This window comes from Schistocerca americana, chromosome 4, assembly GCF_021461395.2.
Source record: "Schistocerca americana isolate TAMUIC-IGC-003095 chromosome 4, iqSchAmer2.1, whole genome shotgun sequence".
Taxonomy (NCBI): Eukaryota; Metazoa; Arthropoda; class Insecta; order Orthoptera; family Acrididae; genus Schistocerca; species Schistocerca americana.
This window is the reverse complement of record NC_060122.1, coordinates 204,585,342-204,610,977: the sequence shown is the minus strand read 5'-3', so window position 1 is coordinate 204,610,977 and position 25,636 is coordinate 204,585,342. Positions and strand designations below refer to the sequence as shown.

Sequence of the window (25,636 nt, the reverse complement as noted above, 5' to 3'; positions counted from 1 at the left end):
CTATTGTAGGCTGGTTTCAAGTGCCTCGTCCGTTAACTGTAACTTTTCGCCACAGTACCTCCATAATAAGTTATTTAAGGGGGACGTACGCGAAATAGCAGTACTCTGAAATAAACTTTGTCAGGTCCAAATTTTTTAAGGTAGTGTAACTAAATTTGTAACTGTCGTTAAGAAACTTTATATGCATATACATATAAGTTTGTATGTTTAATGACTGTATACGTTTTATTTATGAACAACAGAGATTTTTTCAACAAGATGAGTACAAATGTTCCGTGTCTGAAAAATCTGTGAGAAAGAAGTTAATGTATTTTTGTACAAAGTTTGATCTATCATCACAAATATCTGCGGAACAGAATTTTGATATCTCTTTTGCTAGTCTTACAGCACCCAAATATCTGTGAAAAAACTGCACCAAATTTTATAGTTCTTGCCGTACATAAATACCTTGCTATTCTATTAAATAATAATTCCTTCCACAGGTTGTTTCACTGTAGTATTAAGTAGTTGCATGCCAAATGTAAGTACCTTAACAACAGTGGTTTGTGAGGAAAACGTACATAAAGTATTAAAAATGTAAGTTACGGGAAACCTGAACCATACATTTGCCAGTGCTTGCATTAGGCTTTACTTCATCTGGGTGAACTAATGCAAACCTTACGCATTCTGCCCTTCACCCTCAAGGGATATTTCCTTTGCTTGTCATCTTAGCTTAACCTGATTTTAAGGGGAGTTGGAACGCCCTACCCGACAACGTTAAATTTAGTGACTTGGTTTCCCTGTATTTCAGGAACCACTGTAGCCATTGACATGAAACTTTTACAGGACATTGAACTGTATGTTCTGAGTCTACTGAACCACAATACTTGCATATCAGCCACTGCTTTCGGAAATATAATTTTTTAATTACACAGTTTAAATTTTGTATACTTTTCTTGTACGTTATCCTAAATAATTTTAATTATAAAAAATGGTTCAAATGGCTCTGAGCACTATGAGACTTAACATCTGAGGTCATCACTCCCCTAGAACTAAGAACTACTTAAACCTAACTAACCTAAGGACATCACACACATCCATGCCCGAGGCAGGATTCGAACCTACGATCGTAGCGGTCGTGCGGTTCCAGACTGAAGCGCCTAGAACCGCTCGGCCACACTGGCCGGATTTTAATTATATGTAACATTATGTTCTTCTTTTAGTTCCGTAGACTGAGGATATGTATGTTATTACTCCTGGAAAATTTGAATACTCTACTCGAAGTGGTTTCTGACATTTTGGGAAAATGCAACAGAAAATCTAAATTTTCAGGAACGGCTTCTAAAGTTTCATAAGACGGTAACTCACTTAATATATGTGCTAAATTTTTTATTTTTAGTCACTCAGAAGCACGTTGCACCATACTGTATTTCATCCTCTTGATCTTTTCCGAAGTTTTTAGTTCTTTCTGGACTCCTTAGTGGTCAACTGTGCTGCATACTCTGCTTCTATTGCATTCTATTGTATTGTATTGAACTGGGGTCCTAGAAACGATGGAGAAGCTTCGTCCCCGCCTTAACCCTCAGTGGTTCATTACCCCACAAAAGGCTACAGCAGTCCACTCACCCCACCGCCGCTCCCACACTGAACCCAGGGTTACTCGGCCCCCAATGGACTCCCCTGGGAACGCCTCACACCAGACGAGTGTAACCCCAAATGTTTGCGTGGTAGAGTACTTATGGTGTACGCATACGTGGAGGCAGCAATCGCCGACATAGTGTAACTGAGGCGGAATAAGGGGAGCCAGCCTGCATGCGCCGAGGCAGATGGAAAACCGCCGTAAAAACCGACGGGCGGATTCGTACCGGGTACAGGCACGCCTTCCCACTCGGCAAACAGTGCGGCTAACTGGGCAGACACACTCTATCAATGCGAACCTTGGCCATCCGCTCAAGTTTGCTCCAGGAATAATTCCCATATGCTGTAGCATTTTCACCCTACCAATATTGCCATCATTAAAAGCACTAACAGCATCACTGACCCCCCAACTTTAGGGTCTTAATTCCAACAAAAAAAATTTTTTTCGTAAGCGAGTCCATATAAGATTACTGATGGAATCATTGGGCTTTTGAGTCTGTCCATGCAGACACTTCTTCAGTTATTCAAGATCTGTCAGATCTCTGTAAAGAGGTTTTATGATATCCATGACTGCTGCTGGGATGGAATGTTTAAGGCTGTATGAACGGTTTGAGTACTGGGCGTTGCGGTAATTCCACAATGAATCAGCTCCAGGAGGGCAAAGGCGGAGTACTGGTTTTTCATCAGTTGACAGTCTGTGGAAGAAGGTAGCCCATACTGCATGCTTCAGTTTCAACAAATCCTCAGTATAATTTCTAATGGCCATCCCATACCACTGCTGTAGTTCATCAACTATTTTGTCTGCCAGACTTCCTCTTATGGTTTTACCATCAGAAAGTTACTTGTCTCTCAAACTTTGTTTCAACTTCCTCAGCCTGGTGCCCATCCTCTTCTAGACATGACCAACACATTCCAGTTCATAACACAGCTCTCCACAGCCTTCTATATAAAAAATTTGCGATTTTATTAGATCTTGAAATAATGCATGTAAAAATTTTAACGGGGAAGCCGCGTGGTCTCGGGCGTATTGTCATGGTCCGTGCGGCTCCTCCCGTCGTAGGTTCGAGTTCTCCCTGGGGCATGAATGTGTGTGGTTTGCATAGCGTAAGTTAGTTTAAGTAAGATTAAGTAGTGTGTAGGCTTAGGGACCGATGACCTCGGCAGTTTGGTCCCATATGCCCTTACCACAAATTCCCAAATTTTTTTCTCCCGTTATCGATTTCCTTCATTATCGACAGTGTGAAAGCTCCTGGATCACGTCATAGCCTCGCCAGACTTCGTAGTCTTCGAATATTAGCTCGGTTAAAAATTAAACAAGTATGATAAGGTGCAATTTCAACAGCAGCTGTGGAGACAAATGTCGCCTAGCGGAATGGTTTTCATATCAGAGACTTGTAACTTGGATTAGGATTTTCTGTTTTTCCATACACGCACTTTCGTAGAAATTCTGGATCTGCTAAACACCTAAATATTCTTCACATTGTGACTGTGCAAAATTAGAAGAAAACACCAGAGGACTAAATAATATGAGCAAGTACATAACAAGGAAGGGGCGTGTTCCTGTGCAAGATTTGGCAGTCATTATTTTTATCACACATAGGAGTGGAACTGGAACCTAATATTCAGGAACTAAAATTTTAGTACCACGCAGTAAATCAAGACCCAATAAAAAATTTTCACGATTTCGTTCGCTTCTACGTACGTTCCCCCTTAAAGGCAGAAAAAACATTTCCATTAAAGGTTGTAACACGTCTTTAGTAAAATTTAATATACTCGTATTAATTCCCTTTCATAGCAAGCACTTCCTTTACAGCCGGCCGGTGTGGCCGAACGATTCTAGGCGCTTCAGTCTGGAACCGCGTGACCGCATGGTCGCAGGTTCGTACCCTGCCTCGGGCATGGATGTGTGTGTTGTCCTTAGGTTAGTTAAGTTTTAAGTAGTTCTAAGATCTAGGGGACTGATGACCTCCGATGTTAAGTCCCATAGTGCTAAGAGCCATTTTTTATCTCCTTTACAGTCAGTACGTTTTATGTTATTTCAATTTTAAAGTTGCTTTCTGATAGCTGTCTTTCAGAGCTCGTCAGCATCACACTTAAAGTGAATCGGAAAAGTTGTCTGATAAATTCACGCCGTTCAAGATCAGTCATTGCCGCTCTCCCAAAGGTTTATTTCAGAAAACGATAAAATTAACCTAGATCCGTTCTGCACACGTAAAACAAATCCGTTTGCTATGTGCTAAGTAACATGGACGGCATTACGTCTGTCAGAGACCCGTACTGCTCGTAACAAAAAGTTTTACTAAAATCTGACACATCTAAAGCAGAGCGTGAGGAGACTTGGAGACTGCGTCAAGTCATGGGCCCAATTTCTCTTCTGGCGGTCCCCAGCGGGCAGATTGCGTTCACGGGTGCAGCTACTTCTAGCGATACTATCCACAGTGTTCAATAAACTGATCAACGGCTTTGAAACTTTGCAGTTACTTAATAATTTCCTGCTGCTAGGAGGTGTTTTCCTGAGACATGCACAATGAAAGGTGTGACCCTATCTTGGAAAATAAGGCAGGTACAGTTGTTGAAAGCAGCGACATGAACGCCTGCGTGCTGTGGAAGGATCATTTAAATGTGGATTCTGGTTGAAATATTTGTGCCATAATAGTCCTCAGCCACACCATACAACAAAATTCTATACTCTTCAAAATGTTAAAATTTTAAAGCCGTAAATCAAAATTAAGAAGCAGTTAATCTAAACATATTCTAGTAAATTTAGCGTAACATTTGTTTTTACCGAACTCACTCGGTCAGTATATGAAGTTATATAAAATTCGGTGAAAATGAATCATTGGTGTAACATTCCTTCCGTTCCTTCTTTCTTCCCCTCCGTTCCTTCATGCTACCCTTCATCTTTCCTCGTTCCTCCACTCACTCACCCCAAAACTTGCCAATTTTCTTACTTACACCCCCCTCACCTCTGCCTGCCTTATCAACCATGTTCTGTTTCCAACTCAACTGTCATTTCCCTGCCCTTAGTGTCACCCCCCCCCCCCCCCCCCCGCAAGCCCCCTCCTCTATCACTCTATCTCTGTCTATTCCCAGTTCAACCTAGAAGAGTTAGAAAATTTGTTATTTACGATGAGTTTTTGTATGTTTTGAAATAACAGGTCTGTGTTCTCAGCAGGCTGTCCGTTGATTGCTTTGTTTGAAAGATAATTAAAAATACTATTGTATTTCTTTGTAATGATCGCCTTTACATTGCTGTCTCTCGATGGAATTTTTTAACCAGTTTCGTCTAGTGATTTTGTCCAGCGTATAGTCAAATGACTGTAAATAAAAGATGGCAGAGGACTTGAAACACAGTTCCATTATGTGGGTTGCACAAAAATCAAGCGCAAAGCAATTTTTTCCCGGTATCTCATAGACAAGAAAAGGTTGAGAAAGAAAGAGCTTTGGAAGAAGGCTGATGTGAAACTGGTAACTTGCTTTCCACAATTCACATCCCATATTTTTTGCTTTGCCACTGAGCCACTATTTTTTTTCTAAAAGGATAAACACAGTCAGCTTCAGGCTGGGTGGAGCGAAGGTGGGCTGTGGTCGAAACCCAAGGCCTGGCCACGATGCCTCTACCCCGCCTGTCACTTTGCTTGTCCCTCACATAGATATGGTACTAGGTTGGTTTATTTATTTAATTTTTCATTATTTATATTGTCTATACTTTTCAATTTCTTCGTTGTTTTTATTTTTTACGAAAAGACGTAATTTCCCAATTGCTGGAGTCAAATGAAAACAATTTTTTCTGTAGGAAGACACAATGAGAAAAGACTTCAGAACAAGAAAAAGGAAAAGAAACGAAAAAAAGCTATCCAGTTCCTTTGCGATGGAAGACAAGGTTCAACGTATTTGCAGATAAAGTACGATAACGTGGAATCTTCTGCCACTTACAATGAGCTTTCATAAGTACTGGCGTAAAACACGGGGTTCTGGATCGTTGACACAGCCGATTACATAGTGGGTTTACTGTCCTGGGAGCCATACGATCGATTTGGTCTTCGTCCGAGGGGAAACGAAAAAGTCTGGAAAAAGAGAAGTTCAACCGAGATAGCAGCTTCAATTGATCGGGTAAGGAACGCCAGTTGTCGATGAATCCAGTGCCAGTGTTCTCGTCCGCAAGAGACGAGCCTGTGTGGCAACGTATCAGGTTGATGACATGTGTGGCGAAAACCAGTCGTACCAAAGCGATGGAGGTGTTCGTTGGTCAGGGTCAGACTGCGAATGACCTTATACCACGACGAGGCGACTTCCGTCGGGAGGACAGGAAGACTAACGCGAAACCACACTGTTTTCCAGGATATCAATGGCGTGGCCATTTCAACAGGGGAGAGGAATGATTGTAGCCCCAACGAGGAAGCAAAGATAGGTGGCAAAATATGTCACTAATAAGATGTTGGCTCCCAGAAAACTTATCGTAATATAAAATTCACGTATGTTCTGCAATTTAGAGTTGATCTTGCCAACATTGGCAGAGGGAGTCATATTAGCCGTTCGAAGACACATAAATAAGCAAAATGTAATAGAATGAATTACTCGAGTACATGTTAAAATGGCACGCCCTATAAACAATATTGAAGCCTTTACTTTGATACTGGGAAGTCCCAACCCTCAAAGGGAAGTGAAAAAATATAACTTTTCCAAAGGAAATAACCGACAATAGCATCGATTTGTGCCATCATCGCGGGGAGCGGGAATATATGTGCAACATGGAACACTATGCTGAAAATGTAGGAATCTAAGACACGCATTTTTTGAAGAAGACTAAGGGAACGACGTTCGTGTTCACAAATTGCCCCTTGAATTCCATTCGTCACTTCCCGCCAACTGAGTGCAGCCATTCTCATCGAGCAGCGACCCACGGTAGTCCCCAACGGCCAGCCGGTGTGGCCAAGCGGTTCTAGGCGCTACAGTCTGGAACCGCGTGACCGCAACGGTCGCAGGTTCGAATCCGGCCTCGGGCATGGGTGTGTGTGATGTCCCTAGGTTAGTTAGGTTTAAGTAGCTCCAAGTTCTTGGGGACTGATGACCTCAGAAGTTAAGTCCCATAGTGCTGAGAGCCATCTGAATCAATCCCCAACGACATGTGGCGAACAACCACCGTTGCCCATGGAATGTCAAAGTGTTCAAAATGCTTTAATGGTAATATGGTACATTTCCTTTCATTAATGTTGTCCCCGGAGACTCAACAAAAGGAAATCAATATCTTCTTGAGCAAGGATATGTCAGTACCATAATATCATCCGCGTACGCTTGTACCGAGAAGGTTTCTCCTAATATCTACCAGCCACATAACTGAGCCGAAATACGGCGAAGCAGAGGTTCAAAGGACAACAGAGAAAGTGACATGGAGAGGAGGCTACCCTGCGTTAAGACCAGACGGAGGTAAGCCTAGGGGAGTCAGTTGACCATTCACTACGACAGATACGTGAATATTAGTAAAAATATTGGGTAATAACTGACAAGCAGTATGATTGAGACCGGTCGTCTTGAGCACCTGCAGTGCTGTGACTGACCCGGCCAAATGCCTTATTAAAATCAATAAAAAGCAAGGCTCTAGAGCCAGAAGTCGCCACAGCCGCGGAGACAACGTCCCGGCGTTCGGCTACAGAAGTCAGAATCATGCGCCCAGCCTACACAGCTTTGACGAACAGCAAGAATTTTCTCTAGCAGTATCGACAAGCGGCTATTAACCGATGGAGCGACAGTTTTGTAATCGAAATTAAGTAGTGTAACAGGGCGTGATATATCAGTGTCTGGACGCCCGATTGTCTTCGAACGTTTTTACCAACTTTGAAGCGATCAGGAATCAAACATCCCCAGATCACCTCATTGACCAGTAATGAAATGGTATCACCTATAAGAAACCAAAAATGTACACAAAATTCCTTAGGAATACTGCCGAGTCTCGGTGATTTTCACAACAGTAAATCAATAATAAGGCGATGTATATTATCGCGAGTAAGGTCACTTAGAAATGCATCATTTAATGTGAGAGAAGATAGGCAATCCAGAAGAGGAGTAAATGCGTCAGGGGCAATCGTTTCAGTAGTAGGGACATCATAAAGGTCGGTAAAGTAATTATAGATCGCACTGGAAATGACACGTTAGGACGTCAATACACGAATGATTAAGGGACATGGTACATGCTCTTTTCGACGCGTCCGTAACCGGATAAGGTGATATAAGGAAGTCAATTCATCCTGTTGGAAGAAGCGGGATTTTATTCACACCATGAACCATTTCATTTGTTGTCTCTCTAACTGAAGGTGCTTCACCTTAACATAGCGGACATCTATAAATCGTAAGCGATCTTGTCTGGCACCGTAATAAAGTTGTCGCAAGACGGAATAATAAAATTCCTCGGTCCGACGGAGTTCCCTCGTCCTCTCAGCGCCGTAACGCGTTAACGCTTTCTGGAGCAAATGTTTAGTCACCGCAAGTTGCACTGGCACACCTGCGCCGATCTGTTTCTGATCAGCAGCGGCCTGTGGTGTGATTTCTCCAACAGTGGGCGCAGAAAAAGAATGGAAGTACGTAACAGACTCAAGTATTCCGGGCAAGTCCGTCTATATAGTGTGGAGCTCCGGAACAGGTCTATCCTCATGTGACTCCGAAGAGGCGGTCTCGGTCTCGCTAGTTTCATTGGAGGAGGTGCTGGACGCTTTCGAATCTTGAGCAGCATCTGGTCCGAACTTGGGGAGGGGGAAGGCATCCTCCAACGCAGTCTTTTCAGTAGAGCGGAGAAGAGAAGAGGTACAGTCTGACTTCTCACCATCTTGCGTCCGTCTACGTTTGTTTTGAAGTGGAAGTGGTGGAGGCACGTAAGTAAAGTCCCTACGCGATATTAACTGCGGAAATGCGCTAAAAGCATCACGCAATTGCTCGCGTTGCTCCTCAGGAAATTGGTTAGGCGTAAGGGCTGTCACTTGAGGAACCAGATCCGCTAAAGTTAGCCTTTTACGTTGTTCGTAAGTGGATTTGAAGACTATGACACGACTCGGGCAGTATGTGCCGAAGTGTCCACTCTCATTACATACAAAACCGATCCCTTCTTATCCTGCGTAATTATACACTCCTGGAAATTGAAATAAGAACACCGTGAATTCATTGTCCCAGGAAGGGGAAACTTTATTGACACATTCATGGGGTCAGATACATCACACGATCACGCTGACAGAACCACAGGCACACAGACACAGGCAACAGAGCATGCACAATGTCGGCACTAGTACAGTGTATATCCACCTTTCACAGCAATGCAGGCTGCTGTTCTCCCATGGAGGCGATCGTAGAGATGCTGGATGTAGTCCTGTGGAACGGCTTGCCATGCCATTTCCACCTGGCGCCTCAGTTGGACCAGCGTTCGTGCTGGACGCGCAGACCGCGTGAGACGACGCTTCATCCAGTCCCAAACATGCTCAATGGGGGACAGATCCGGAGATCTTGCTGGCCAGGGTAGTTGACTTACACCTTCTAGAGCACGTTGGGTGGCACGGGATACATGCGGACGTGCATTGTCCTGTTGGAACAGCAAGTTTCCTTGCCGGTCTAGGAATGGTAGAACGATGGGTTCGATGACGGTTTGGATGTACCGTGCACTATTCAGTGTCCCCTCGACGATCACCAGTGGTGTACGGCCAGTGTAGGAGATCGCTCCCCACACCATGATGCCGGGTGTTGGCCCTGTGTGCCTCGGTCGTATGCAGTCCTGATTGTGGCGCTCACCTGCACGGCGCCAAACACGCATACGACCATCATTGGCACCAAGGCAGAAGCAACTCTCATCGCTGAAGACGACACGTCTCCATTCGTCCCTCCATTCACGCCTGTCGCGACACCACTGGAGGCTGGCTGCACGATGTTGGTGCGTGAGCGGAAGACGGCCTAACGGTGTGCGGGACCGTAGCCCAGCTTCATGGAGACGGTTGCGAATGGTCCTCGCCGATACCCCAGGAGCAACAGTGTCCCTAATTTGCTGGGAAGTGGCGGTGCGGTCCCCTACGGCACTGCGTAGGATCCTACGGTCTTGGCGTGCATCCGTGCGTCGCTGCGGTCCGGTCCCAGGTCGACGGGCACGTGCACCTTCCGCCGACCACTGGCGACAACATCGATGTACTGTGGAGACCTCACGCCCCACGTGTTGAGCAATTCGGCGGTACGTCCACCCGGCCTCCCGCATGCCCACTATACGCCCTCGCTCAAAGTCCGTCAACTACACATACGGTTCACGTCCACGCTGTCGCGGCATGCTACCAGTGTTAAAGACTGCGATGGAGCTCCGTATGCCACGGCAAACTGGCTGACACTGGCGGCGGCGGTGCACAAATGCTGCGCAGCTAGCGCCATTCGACGGCCAACACCGCGGTTCCAGGTGTGTCCGCTGTGCCGTGCGTGTGATCATTGCTTGTACAGCCCTCTCGCAGTGTCCGGAGCAAGTATGGTGGGTCTGACACACCGGTGTCAATGTGTTCTTTTTTCCATTTCCAGGAGTGTATATATCCTTCATCCCCATACCTGCAGATGATTGGGGGATATTCTGTTTGACCACCATGTCCACCGATCTGACTCTAATATAAACTTGTAAAGGATGATGAGCAGATCAGATTTTACGCCGTATATTCCTTATGCCCGCAAACGGAAGCAGGACAGTCTCGAAGGAACTGTCAAACACCCTGATATTCGCGTATTCCAACTCCATATTCGCCGGAATAACTGTACTTTTACGGCCATCAAGATGAGTCAAAGGGACTTCTTGTCGATTCCCCAGAAGGAGACTGTCCACTTGAAGCGGATTTAGAAACTTGATATAAAATACATTCGATTCAGAATCGAAGTAAGCCATGTGAGTTTGTTGGTGAAGTAACCTTGATCGTCTCTGCAAGACAATCACGAATTTCTGACGGACTCGGCTGTATATGCCACGTGGACTTATCAAAGCTAAACTGTCAGTTCCTGTTTGCAGGATGTTCCTGGAAGCCAAGGACGACATCAAAGCGCAAGACAATGCGGCGTCAGAATTGAGCCACAAACAAGAGACGCTGGTGAGACAAACAACGATGTGACGCACACAACGACTCACACGCCAAGGAAGACAAATGACCAAATAAGGAAGCGCTAGCAGGGCTATCTTTGAGGCGGGAAGGTATAGAAACTACTCGCCCGACGTGCGAAGCGGGAACGAATATTTGGACATAGTGCCTAGTGTGCAGTAAGTTCTTCGCGTATGTCCCACGATACGTTTTATTCATAAAATTCTTTCACTGACGATATGACGCTCGTTGTAAGAAACAAGGAATGTGAGGAATGTTTACGATGTTTCTTATATTGTAAACGCTATGGCCTGATATCTTTTATCTTTGAGATCGACGCCATCTGGCGCCAAGTTGAAGCGATACGGTGCTCGAGTCTGCTGTCTCCAATATGGCATGCGACATCTCAGAGTAACGTCTTTTGAAAACACGCTTAAATGTACACATGAGAGTGTACATTTGTCTTGTATTGCTCACTCCTATGAGCTTTCCTAAGCATGCTGTAAGCACTTTCCTCCCTGATGTTACATTGGTCTTGTAGTATTTATACAGGGTGGTCCCGAATTCATGGTACAAACTTTAATGGTAGGTACAGGACATTGTAACAAGGATTTATTGTATAGGAATGTATAGTCGCAGGTGACGCGGTGAGGCGTAAACAGGGGAAAGAGAAATGGAGTGATCGGTTGGTGTCACTGCCGGTAGAGGGCAGTAGATGAACATGATGTATCGCAGTAGGGACAAGCGCCATTCACAATTGTGCTGCCGTAGACGATGGGTGACTTTACGTATGCAGAAAAAGCAGACATGCATTACATGTACGGCCGTGCAAATGGTAACGCCAGAGCTGCGTTACGAATGTATCGCGCGGAGTATCCTAATCGACGAATGCCGGATCATAGAATTTTTCAACGGTTACATCGTCAACTTTGTGAAACAGGTACGTTCGACGTCAACAGACATGACGCTGGTCGATTAAGAGCTGTACGCACTCCAAGACTGGAAGAACGCATCTTGAACATAGTGGCTGATAGACCCGAGTCAAGCACAAGAACTGTTGCGCGTGACGTACATGTGAGTCATCAGACTGTATGCAGAGTGTTAAATGAAAATCGCTTACACCCCTTCCATTTTCAAAAAGTACAAGCATTGAATCCGGCAGATTATCCTCTTCGCGTGAACTTCTGCCAGTGGTTGTTGCAGCAATGTGCGTTGCAGCCGGATTTCGTAGGTCATGTGCTATTTACAGATGAAGCGACATTTTCACGCGAGGGTGTCTTTAATGCGCACAATTCCCATGTGTGGGCAACAGATAATCCACATGCAACGCGTCCACATGCGTATCAACAACGTTTCGGTATTAATGTGTGGGCTGGTATTGTGAACGACTTTTTGATTGGGCCATACTTACTACCCACGCGACTCTGTGGCGAAAGCTATCTTATTTTTCTGCAAGAAGTGTTACCAGAACTGCTGCAAGATGTTCCGCTCGCCATTCGTAACCGCATGTGGTTTCAGCACGATGGAGCGCCAGCACACTTCAGCACTGCTGTACGGAATTACCTGAATGCCACGTTTGGTGCTAGATGGATTGGGCGTGGTGGACCAGTCCCTTGGCCACCCCGATCTCCTGATTTCTCTTGCCTCGATTACTTTTTATGGGGACATCTTAAGAGTCTTGTTTATGAGACTCCAGTTGACTCAGATGAGGATCTCGTTGCTCGCATATCTGTAGCTGCTGCAGGTGTGCGTGAAATACCAGGCATCTTTGAACGTGTACGCCAATCGCTGCACCGACGCTGTCAAGCATGTATCGCTCATGGTGGACGCAATTTTGAACACTTACTGTAAACATGACACTTGTCAACAACGATTTCAATAAAATCTTTCGTTTTCCTTTCGGCCGTTATTTCCCCTGTTTACGCCTCACCGCGTCACCTGGGACTATACATTCCTATACAATATATCCTTGTTACAATGTCCTGCACCTACCATTAAAGTTTGTACCATGAATTCGGGACCACCCTGTATATAAAGTTTTTTAATTCTGTCTTTTGTGTTAATTTTGGCCACAGTTATCTGGTCATGATTATTCGAAACGCGTCATAAATGAAGTACTTAGCGATAATTACGTTTGCAAAGAATTAATACATGCAAAGGAAAATCAACCTATCAAACTATATCGTTTGTAAAATTACAGTGATCTGTCAGATTTGTACTTTACACCTTAATTTCCTGCCACCCATATAAAATCTTGAAAAACATGCCATAACCCTCAAAGAAACACATTGCTCCTTTTTGCATATTTGCCAAGTGTTATAGTATTTATACATGCATTACAACATAATGGTACTGAGGTAATTATGTAAAAAATTATAATTAGATTCTAACGATGTCCTATAAAAGTGACGTCAAGTGAGTGTTCTGGATGCTGGTGGCATGTGGGAGTGCTATCTCTCACGGTCGAAATCAATCGGCGGCGTGGATCAATTACATAGCGCCTTATTATATTTAGCTAGTGAGGCAGGAAAGGACATTCTTGCATCCCCACAAGATTTTAATAACATGGAGAAGTGAGGTCAACGGTGAACGTCCTGTCGGCGTGGAAACACACCCGACTCGTGGCGATATCATATTAGACCTTCTGGTGATAAACAGACCCGAAGTATTTGAAACAGTTAATGCAGAACAGGGAATCAGCGATCATAAAGCGGTCATTGCATTGATGATTTCAGCCGTAAACAGAAATATTAAAAAATGTAGGAAGATTTTTCTGTTTAGGGAAAGTGACAAAAAGCGGATTTCATTATATTTGACGGCTCAACACAAAAGTTTTATCTCAAGTACAGATAGTGTTGAAGTTCAGTGGACAAAGTTCAAAACCATCGCACAATATACATTAGATGAGTATGTACTAAGCAAGATCATAAGAGATGGAAAAGAGCCACCGTGATACAACAACCGAGTTAGAAAACTGCTACGGGAGCAAAGGGAACTTCACAGCAAACATAAACATAGCCAAAGCCTTGCAGACAAACAAAAATTACATGAAGCGAAATGTGGTGTGAGGAGGGCTATGCGAGAGGCGTTCAATGAATTCGAAAGTATAGTTCTATGTATTGACTTGGCAGAAAATACTAAGAAATTTAGGTGTTATGTCAAAGCAGTAGGTGGATCAAAACAAAATGTCCAGACACTCTGTGACCAAAATGGTACTGAAACAGAGGATGACAGACTAAAGGCCGAAATACTAAATGTCTTTTTTCAGAGCTGTTTGATAGAAGAAGACTGCACTGTAGTTCCTTCTCTAGATTGTCGCGCAGATGACAAAATGGTAGATATCGAAACAGATGACAGAGAGATAAAAAAACAATTAAAATCCCTCAAAAGAGGAAAGGCCGCTGGAGCTGATGGGATACCAATTCGATTTTACACAGAGTACGCGAAGGAACTTGCAGCGGTGTACCGTAGGTCTCTAGAAGATCGTAGCGTTCCAAAAGATTGGAAAAGGGCACAGGTCATCCCCGTTTTCAAGGAGGGACGTCGAACAGATATGCAGAACTATAGACCTATATCTCTAACGTCGATCAGTTGTGGAATTTTGGAACACGTGTTTTGTTCGAGTATAATGAATTTTCTGGAGACTAGAAATCTACTTTGTAGGAATCAGCATGGGTTTCGAAAAAGACGATCGTGTGAAACCCAGCTCGCGCTATTCACGAGACTCAGAGGGCCATACACACGGGTTCCCAGGTAGATGCCGTGTTTCTTGACTTCAGCAAGGCGTTTGATACAGTTCCCCACAGTCGTTTAACGAAGAAAGTCAGATCATATGGACTATCAGACCAATTGTGTGATTGGATTGAAGAGTTCCTAGATAACAGAACGCAGCCTGTCATTCTCAATGGAGAGAAGTCTTCTGAAGTAAGAGTGATTTCAGGTGTGCCGCAGGGGAGTGTCATAGGACCGTTGCTATTCACAATATACGTAAATGACCTAGTGGATGACATCGGAAGTTCACTAAGGCTTTTTTCAGATGATGCTGTAGTATGCTGAGAGGTTGTAACAACGGAAAATTGTACTAAAATGCAGGAGGATCTGCAACGAATTGACGCATGGTGCAGGGAATGGCAATTGGATCTCAATGTAGACAAGTGTAATGTGCTGCGAATACATAGAAAGAAAGACCATTTATCATTTAGCTACAATATAGCAGTTCAGCAACTGGAAGCAGTTAATTCCATAAATTATCTGGGAGTAGGCATAAGGAGTGATTTAAAATGGAATGACCATATAAGGTTAATCACCGGTAAAGCAAATGCCTGAGTGAGATTCTTTGGAAGAATCCTAAGGAAATGCAGTCCGAAAACAAAGGAAGTAGGTTACGGTACACTTGTTCGCCCACTGCTTGAATACTGCTCACCGGTGTGGGATCCGTACCAGAGAGGGTTGATAGAAGAGGTAGAAATGATCCAACGAAGAGCAGTGCCCTTCGTTACAGGATCATTTACTAATCACGAAAGCGTTACGGAGATGATAGATAAACTCCAGTGGAAGACTCTGCAGGAGAGACGCTCAGTAGCTCGATACGGTCTTTTGTTGAAGTTTCGGGAACATACCTTCACCGAGGAGTCAAGCAGTATATTGGTCCGTCCTACGTATATCTCGCGCAGAGACCATGAGGATAAAATCAGAGTGATTAGAGCCCACACAGAGGCATACCGAGAATCTTTCTTTCCACGAACAATATGAGACTGGAATAGAAGGGAGAACCGATAAATGTACTCAAGGTACCCTCCGCCACACACCATCAGGTGGCTTGCGGAGTATGGATGTAGATGTAGATGAAATGATAACAGATAGACGTGTTAGGATAGGGAAGAAAGTCCAACATTAACGAACGATCTATTATTCACCTTTATGAAAAATGTTGATCATCTAAAACTGAATAGGGCTTCGAACAGTGTTCCAGATACAAATCTTTCATCTAAAACACTATGTCACCAGGCATGAAGGAAGGTTAGTAGATGTTATACCGGTTGCTTACAATGAAAGTACAGCTACACACGGAAGTGCATGTGCCTTGTATGACGGTATGACATCCACGCTGCCATTTGACAGACCATAACGTGAGTGAACAGTATGGCTGTCAAGAAAAGAGAGGTTACGCCGTTAGTGAAACTGCTTCATTTAAGCAGCAGCAATTAACAGCGCTGAACTGACGGTGTACGGCCGACTAAAGGATCCGAGGGGACGAATACGTCATTAAATGGTTTAAGGGAGGTGATAATGAAATTCGAAAACACGAGTGAGCTTGGTGTGGCGCCTGGATGAAGAAGGCGTCCTATTCCAGTGGAACTTACTGACGAGGCTGCTATTGCTATTATGCAGCACGTGCCCTGGGTACGTTAGTGCTCGTGCTGTGTCACGAAAATTCTTCGTACCATGGTCAACAGCATGGAAAGCTTTGCGTGTATTTTACAGTTGTATCCGTACAAGATGCAGACTGTGCAGCAACTGAAGCCTCGTGATACGTAGCATGGCCTTGCAGTATTCCAACGAGTGACAAGGCAAATGTTACACCACAGGGTCCTGTGAATACAGTGAAGGGCAGAATTCGTGGTATTGTTCGACTGCATTTTCTACGCGAAGAGTCACTGCATTCGCCGTATATGACTGTGTGGTGTGGAATCATAAGGATTTATATTCTCGGTCTGTTCTTAAGAGAATTCAACCGGAACGTCTGTCAGGTGTACCGTGAAGTCTGCACATTGTTGAGGCCTCCTTACACAGGACGTGATTCCTGATCTGACTCCATGTGACTTTTGCCTCTGGGGTTGTCTAAAGCAACACGTTTACCAAGTACATGTTCTGTCTCCACACGATCTGAAGCACATTATAGAGGGACACGTTGCTAAGATTCCACCGCAACTACTGTAGGCAACTGTTAATCACGTCATTTTACGGAGGCAGAATCTCGTCGAAGTCTCTAGTTTTCATTTTGAGCAAACTGTGTAAGCGGAGGTTAACAATAAAATCAACATTATTCCTTTCTTACTTATTCAACCGTTCCTGACCATGTCCCATTCCTAACCCATTACGAACGGAAATATTTCTATACGTCTTTCTTGAATTAATAGCGCTAGATTTGCTCCAGGTGACCAAAATTGGAACTAATCGGGTTCCGCATTAACGCATATGCATATTTACTAACTTTCGCTGCGATTTGATAATTACAGCCCACACTGGACGTCTGTGAGTAGCTGCTCTTTAATTATCAACACCCGGCATGATCGTCCCGTAGACAACTAGATGGAGGAAAAACAAAAATAAAGGAACCAGCGATGTCATGAGGTCAGATGATGATACGAGACCCGCTCTTGCTGAATACAACATTTCCTTTAAATGTCACAACAGTTTTCTCCAGCAGATGTGTTTGTCGACGTCGCGTATTTGAAGTAGATCAAGGGGAAAAAATATACTGCAAATCAACTTTTTCCTTTTCATTAAACTCATTCTATGTGGTCCAAATTCACAGTTTCGCCGAATAACTCAAAGTACAGTATCTACTTTAACGATTTAGAAAAATATTTCAGCATTGCAAAACTCACATCCGAATCAGAGCCCTTACATTCAGTCGCCAACCAGAAATTCTAACTCTGTGGAACACGAGTTTCAGTAAACTGATATAGCGAAGGCTGTTTAGTACCGCATTTTCTCAGCGGATAATACGCAGTTGACTTCTTGGGTTCTACGAGTATAACTACACTGCAACAGTAATTTCATGAGCAAGCAATGCTTACGAATTGTAGAATTCAGTAGTACCGTGGCTTCCAGTTCTCTATGTTCCGACCTAAACTGGCTTTGCATCGTTTCAGACTCCACATTCATGACTGTGTCACAACATGTGTTGCGCTTAGCTTACAAATTAGACACGGCGAAACCCAAGAGTGTGCTTCTACTACCAACTTCATTGTTCGTTCCACATGATTTTGTATTCATTGAAATAAAGGTCACACGACGTGCCAACATGAGAGATTTCATTTCGTTCCTCCTTTCCCTCCAGTAAGCTATTTTGCTACTACCCAGCGAAATGCGGCAAAGTGCGGCCAGTAATCTCTTCACAAACCACTATTTAGTGCTGTTAAGATGACTTCATTTAACACAGTCATAGGCAAAAAAAAAAAAAAAAAAAAAAATCAGTTTAAGCTTAAAACATCTTTACACAAATATATGAAATTGGTATCTGTTCTTTCGGACATGTATGCATCCGCATCCGCACAAACAGTGCCCGAACTCTTACGGGAGTCGGCAAAAAGCCCTAAGTAATGAGTATAATGGGCGGGGGCACTATGAATGTAGTGCGGGGCAATAAGTTGAGAAAGTGAACGATAAAAAAAAATAAAAAAAAACAGATGGATAGAGCGTCTGCTATGCAAGAAGGAGATCCCGGGTTCGAGTCCCGGTCGGGGCGGTCTTGCGGTTCTAGGCGCTGCAGTCCGGAACCGCGGGACTGCTACGGTCGCAGGTTCGAAACCTGCCTCGGGCATGGATGTGTGTGATGTACTTAGGTTAGTTAGGTTTAAGTAGTTCTAAGTTCTAGGGGACTGATGAACTAAGATGTTTAGTCCCATAGTGCTCAGAGCCATTTGAACCCGGTCGGGGCACACGTTTTCAACTGTCCCCGTTGACTTATATCAATGCCTGTATGCGACTAGTAGTATTCATTTCATTGTAATTAAAACATCTTCACAACCTCACCGGATAAGAAAAGCCAACTGTCCTGTTTCGGAAAGGTTTAAAAACAAAGTCTGCGCATCGTGGGCCGGGTCGATCTTCTCGTCTGATAGCACCGCATTATAGTTTGCCTAAGAATTATGACACGTCGTGTTCCTGTAGCTGTGGAAATCATTAATTGAAACTGAATTTAACATCTAAGGGTATGATACCGCTGAAAATACAACATGATTAACAACCGACGACTGAGTTCATCCTCCAATTAACGTGTATTTATAATAGGGAAACCCGGGGAGACTGTTTGTCCTTCTCTTCCTCCAACGATCATTGGAAGCCATATTACACAAATGTTTAGGATACTACGAGTACTCTGAACATTACAATTGACGTTTTCCTCCTAAACTAACAATTCTTGGTTTACAACGATCCGGATTTGTAGAAGCAACTGGACTCGCCAGCAAGAGATTACAAACTCACCGCTTTACCTATTCACTCTCCTCCCACTTGCATGTAGCGCTGTTACATAATTCTGTTGTGTGAGATGTGAGGTAACACAGTTGGCTAACAAACGACAGCTGGAGCAACATAACCTTAGATACACAATGTAAATCGAAATTTTATCTTTAATCTCTGAAAACGGTGTCTTTTATTACTACATATGATGTTTCGAGACAAAATACGAGTACATGTACACCATCCTCTAAACAATGCTCACAAGGAATTGATTCATTAAATATTTTTTTCAAAGTTGTAATCGGGAATGAATTTGACTTCTGAGGCGAAGGAACTGCTTCCACCTTGTATCGAACTTCGTTCCATCCTGCGTTGTCAGTACGTTCTTACTTGCGAATTGTCACAGCGCATGGAATTTAATAAAGGTCGCATTCTTGCGCTTTATGAAGACGGATACTGTATCAGTGCAATTTCGTGTGCCCTAGGATACATGTTCGAGGAGAGGCGGATAAGCCGGCCGAGGTGGCCGAACGGTTCTAGGCGCCACATTCTGGAACCGCGCGACCACTACGGTCGCAGGTTCCAATCCTGCCTCGGGCATGGATGTGTGTGATGTCCTTAGGTTAGTTAGGTTTAAGTAGTTCTAAGTTCTAGGGGACTGATGACCTCAGAAGTTAAGTCCCATATTGCTCAGAGCCATTTGAACCATTTTGAAGGCGGAGGAAGGCCACGTTAACCGTCGACTTCGCCCTGGACGTCCACAGACAAACGGACGACCAAGACAATAGTATATTCCTCTGTAGTGATGGATACCGTTTTAGGACTGTGCAGAAATTAGGAATATCCTCCAGCTAAGTGTAAGCAGGTCGACCATCTTGCGTCGTCTCAACGAGAAAGGAAGGTATGGACGAAAATCAGCGGTTAAGGAATTGTTGAAGGAACAACATAGGGCTGCCAGATTAAACTTCGCACTTGCACAAAGAAGAAAATGGCTTTCTTACTTATGGTTACGGGTGAGAAGGTGTTTCCAACTGTACCAAATACTTCAGCCCATATATATCGACCAAGAGGAGCGAGATCTGATAGCAAATATGTCCGTCAAAGACAAAGATGTGTCCAAACTGCTGCCACAGTTTGGGGATGGACCTCAGCAAGTGGCAACTGAAGCGTCCGTTTTCTAGTAAATACTACTGCGAAATACTGTAGAACGTAATGCTTTTTCTCGTTTGTCTGAGATTTTCGGATGACAGAATAATCTTCCAAAATGGCCGTTCTCCTGTCCACACAGACAACTGTGTAAAACACTAATTTGAAATGAACGGAGACGTTGAGATGTTGGAGTGGCTTCGCAAAGACGCTCACCTCAGTCCCACAGAGCGCCTACGGGCAGAGACGGAGAAAATTATTAAAAGTAGACGACCAGCACCGACAATCAAGCCAGACCAGTCCGAAGCAGTTCATGACCCATGAGATGAGTTGTCACAGACTAACAGATTCATCAGGGAACTTGTTGCCTCTATTCGCCAGCGGCTAAATGGAGTTGGATTTGTAGAGAAGGGCGAAAATTGGATATGAAACTGAATTATTGCGTTGTTAGGAAGGATATTTTGTTTACGACAAATGAACGTTTTCTTTTCCCTCGAAGAAAAGAAAATTTCGTTTGCTTTTTTGAGAGGGGCAGATTATACAGAAACTAGGTTATTTTACTCTTTTCAATCATTCAGTAGACCTTGATTTTAAATTACCTTACGACCATTGTCCAAAAAAGCTGAATCAACCATGATACTAATTACTTTGTCACGTGGCACATGACGTCAGTTCCTGTGAAGGGATCAAATAGAAAGTATTTAGTTTTGTATGCCAAGAAAAAGCATCATAATAATTTGAGTTCTCTTTATTAACATTCAGACAGGACGCCAACACCGAAAAAAGCACTAAGGAAATATGATTTTCTTTTAATATGAACCAGATATCACAATACATACATAGAAATCGCAATGGGAGACCAGCGGCGTAGACGTAAGGCCGCCGGCCGAAGTGGCCGTGCGGTTAAATGCGCTGCAGTCTGGAACCGCAAGACCGCTACGGTCGCAGGTTCGAATCCTGCCTCGGGCATGGATGTTTCTGATGTCCTTAGGTTAGTTAGGTTTAACTAGTTCTACGTTCTAGGGGACTAATGACCTCAGCAGTTGAGTCCCATACTCCTCAGAGCCATTTGACGTAAGGTCGAGCGTTTGGATCTTACTAGATCCTCAGTTTTACACTTCCGAATACTTTAAAATTATGAATACTTAATAACTTTCGTTGTTCTCCTAAACTAATAAATCTTACCACGAATTAAAATTCATGGAAGTGACCCTCCCCCCCCTCTCCTTTACAGTAATTAGCCGCCTTCATCACTACGCCATTGGACCAATCGCGTACGTGGCGCGTACGAAATGGTATGATATAGTTTGTGATATCACTTCTTTTCCATGAAAAAGAAATGATTTATCGAGTGAAAGCAGCACATTGCCTCTACGATGGAAATCCAGACAGTCCATCTGACTTAAATTTCAAGGAAGTAGTTATGAAAAAACATATGCCCTTTGAGAGCGACACAGTAGCTATTTGCTAGGTTTTGTCAGATCGGCTCGTTTTGGAGATGAAATGCATGGGAAAGCGTGAGAAATTGATAGCTGTTAACGCAAGTGTCACACAATTTCGACACAGTGATGGCAAAGTTACTCATGTGGCAATTACTTATGCAGAAAGCAAACTCGTACATTTTACAACTACGACCAAAAATGCGAGTATAGATGAGTTTATAAAATATGTAATGGAAGAGCTCTACAATCTAAAACTGAGTCCGAAATACAGAGCTACTATGAAGAAGAGGTAATTTTTGGTCCGTGCACTTCAGTTTTGCTACAAAGTGTTCATCATTGTAATTAATCTGGCACAAAAATTTGTGTTGTTGACAAGTCATGGTGCCTCAGGAGAACTCTAAATTCGGCAAAACTCAAAACAGACAAGAATAAAAACAATGAAAGAAACTTTTCCAAGAAGTGTTTTATTTATTTTGTCTCAAAACTATTAGGCAGGAATTTAAGGAAATGGGACCAGGATAAACCGAAATAACCAGAGGTTGTAGAGGGTTTTAGACGGAGCACTAGGGAACGACTGACAAGAACAGCGGAAAGGAATAAGGTAGAAGAAGAATGGGTAATTCTGTGAGATGAAATAGTGAAGGCAACAGAGGATCGAGTAGGTAAAAAGATGAAAGCTAGTAGAAATCTTAAGGTGGCTTAAGAGATATTGAATTTAATCGATCAAAAGAGAAAATATAAAAATGCAATGAATGAAGCAGGCGAAAGGGAATACAAACGTCTACAAAATGACATCGACGAAGAAGTGCAAAACGGCTAAGCAGGAGGGGCTAGAAAACCAATGTAAGGATGTAGAAGCATATATCACTACGGGTGAGATAGATACTGCCTACAGGAAAGTTAGAGAAACCTTTGAAGGAACGAGAACCACCTGTATGGATATCAAGAGCTCAGATGGAAGATAAGTCCTAAGCGAAGAAGGGAAAGCAGAAAGGTGTAAAGAGTATGTAGAGGGTCTATACAAGGGGGAACATTATGGAAATGGAAGACGATGTAGAGGGAGATGAGAAGAGACATATGACACTGCGTGAAGAATTTGACAAAACACTGAAAGACTTAAGTCGAAACATGGCCCCGGGAGTAGAGAATATTTCATTAGAGCTGCTAATAGCCTCTTCCATCTGGCTAGCAACATGTATGTGAGAAGCGAAATACTCTCAGGCTTTAAGAAGCTTATAATAATTCCAGTGCGCTGACAGGTGTGAAAATTACCGAACTATCAGTTTATAAGTCACGGCTGCAAAATACTAACACGAATCCTTTATAGGAGATTGGAAAAATTGGTAGAAGCGGACCTCGGGGAAGATCAGTTTGGATTCCGGCGAAATTTGGAATCACTTGAGGCAATACTGACCCTACAACTTCTCATTGAAAATAGGTTAAGGAAAGGCAAACCTACGTTTATAGCAATTGTAGACTTAGATAAAGCTTTTGACAATGTTGGCTGGAATACTCTCTTTCAAATTGTAAGCCGCGCGGGGTAGCCGCGCGGTCTGGGGCGTCTTGTCACGGTCCGCGCTGCTCCCCCCGTCGAAGGTTCTAGTCCTCCCTCGCGCATGGGTGTGTGTGTTGTCTATAGCGTGAGTTAGTTTAAGTTAGATTAAGTAGTGTGTAAGCTTAGGAACCGATGACCTCAGCAGTTTGGTCTCATAAGACCTTACCAGAAATTTCCAAAAAATTTAAAATTGTAAAGATGGCAGGGGTAAAACACAGGGAGCGAAAGGCTATTTACAGTTTGTGCAAAAACCAAGTGGCAGTTACAAGAGTCGAAGGGCACGGAAGGGAAAAAGTGGTTGAGAAGAGAGTGAGACACGGTTGTAGCCTATAAACTAAACTAAACTCCTCCCGAACAGGCCACGAAGGCCCAATGGTACTGATCGGCCGCCGTGTCATTCTCAGCCCACAGGCGTCACTGAGTGCGAATAAGGAGTGGCATGTGGTCAGCACACCACTCTCCCGGTCGTATGTCAGTTTCCGAGACCAGGGCCGCTACTTCCCAATCAAGTAGCTCCTCAGTTTGCCTCACAAGGGGTGAGTGCACCCCGCTTGCCAACAGCGCTCGGCAGACCGGATGGTCACCCATCCAAGTGCTAGCCCAGCCCGACAGTGCTTAACTTCGGTGATCTGACGGGAACCGGTGTTACCACTGCGGCAAGGCCATTGGCGGTTGTAGCCTATCCCTAATGGTATTCAAGCTGTATATTGAGCAAGCAGTAAAGGAAACAAAAGAAAATTTTGGAGTTGGAATTAAAGTCTAGGGAGAAGAAATAAAAACTTCTAGGTTTGCCGATGACATTGTAATTCTGTCAGAGACAGCAGAGAACTTGGAAGAGCAGATGCACAGAATGAACAAAATCTTGAAAGTAGGATGTAAGATGAACATCATTAAAAGCATAATGAGGATAACGGAATGTAATCGAATTAAATCTGGTCATGCTGAGAGAATTAGATTAGGAAAAGGGACACTTAAAGTAAGTTTTGCTATTTGGGGAGCAAAATGACATGATGATCGAAGGTGGGAGGCTATAAAATGTGGACTGGCAATGGCAAGAAAAGCATTTCTGAAGAATATAAACTTGTTATCATCGAGTATAGGGTAAATGTTAGTAAGTCCTTTCTGAAGGTATTTTTATGGAGTGTAGCCTTGTATGGAAGCTTTTGAAATGGTGTGCTACAGAAGAATGTTGAAGATTAGATGGGTAGATTACGTAAATGATGAGGAGGTTCTGAATAGAATTGAGAAGAAGAGAACTTTGTGGTATAACCTGACTAAAAGAAAGGATCGTTTGGTAGGACACGTTCTGAGGCATCAATGGATCACCAATTTAGTACTGGAGGGAAGCGTGAGGGGTGTAAATCATAGAGGGAGAGTAAGAGATGAATATAGTAACGAGATTCAGGGGGATGTAGGTTGCAGTAGTTATGCAGAGATGAAGAGTCTTGGACAGGATAGAGTACCATGGAGAGCTGCATCAAATCAGTCTTTGGAGTGAAGACTACGACAACAACAACAACAACAACAACAGCAGCAACAACAAGACTATTAGATTATTTGTTAAGAAAAGAAGATTTTGGTATTTATTTACAGTTTCAAGATTGAAGAACTTAACCTGTTATTTCACGGTTGTAGAAGAACTTTAAGGACAATGAAACCAGCCGTGAAGGTAAAATATTGGCGAGAGCAAGGACAGGCTCGAGGGGAGATAGGAGGCTCGACAGTAAAAAAACAGTAAGTAGTAAGCTTCATGCTCGTTAAAGATACAGTCGCACGATCGAGGCCACTCCATTCCCCAGTTTCTTTAAATCGGACATCTGCTAAATTTATCGGCCTGATGGAACTTCAAACATAATTCATTTCTGTCCCTAATCGCCTTTAACAGCAAAAAGTTCCAGAAATATTTCCGCCAAATAGCTCGTGGCTGCTTCAAGATCAGAAGAGTTTACGCTCGTGAATTTCCTCGCCCTCTGGTCAGGTTAATAACGAGTGTTAGTTCTCTATTAACCCGCCCTTTGGGTCAACTGCACCTTCGTACCCCACCAGAATTGTTTGTGAGGTTCAGTGGCGGCTCGCGCCTTAAGCTGGAAACTTGCTTTCATTCTGGCTACTAGGTACCTCTGCCACGTGCAATGGTGGAAAGTGGAGTCGTCCTAGGACACCAGCCATATATATGTATGTTTAATTACAATTAAATATCACAATTACATTGCCAATCTAGTGACAATCAACAATGAGCGAAGTATCGGACAACTGTGGCTCTGGAAATGTCAATGTCCCATGTAATATGGCGAGTGTTTACACTAGATGACTATTTCCTCCCACTCCCCCCCCCCCCCCCCCAAAAAAAAAAAAAAATTGTTCCAATTGTCCGGTTGACAAGTAGGCAGTTATGGTGGCAGTCTCTCCGACCTCTGAAGGTCTGGTATGGACGGTGAGTGGTGCTGGGAGATGAGTACGCAGCTGTCAGCGTTGCCAACGCAAGGATGTGGCGTACGTGGTTCTACGGAATTTTCCGCGATATCTGATATCTAACTGTGACAGCTGTTATGGAATGGATCGTGGTTTAAGTATATGTGTTTACGGAGTACGCTGCTCATATGGTGACGGCT

General features: G+C 43.7%; 1 protein-coding gene and 1 pseudogene across 1 annotated transcript in view; both read right to left on the bottom strand.

Moving 5' to 3' along the window:
* The window catches only part of LOC124613352 (neurotrimin-like), a 351,927-nt gene that overhangs the window by 113,173 nt on the left and 213,118 nt on the right, over window positions 1-25,636 (bottom strand). The gene's annotated exons all lie outside the window — the stretch shown is intronic.
* On the bottom strand, window positions 23,577-23,694 carry LOC124614148 (annotated as a pseudogene).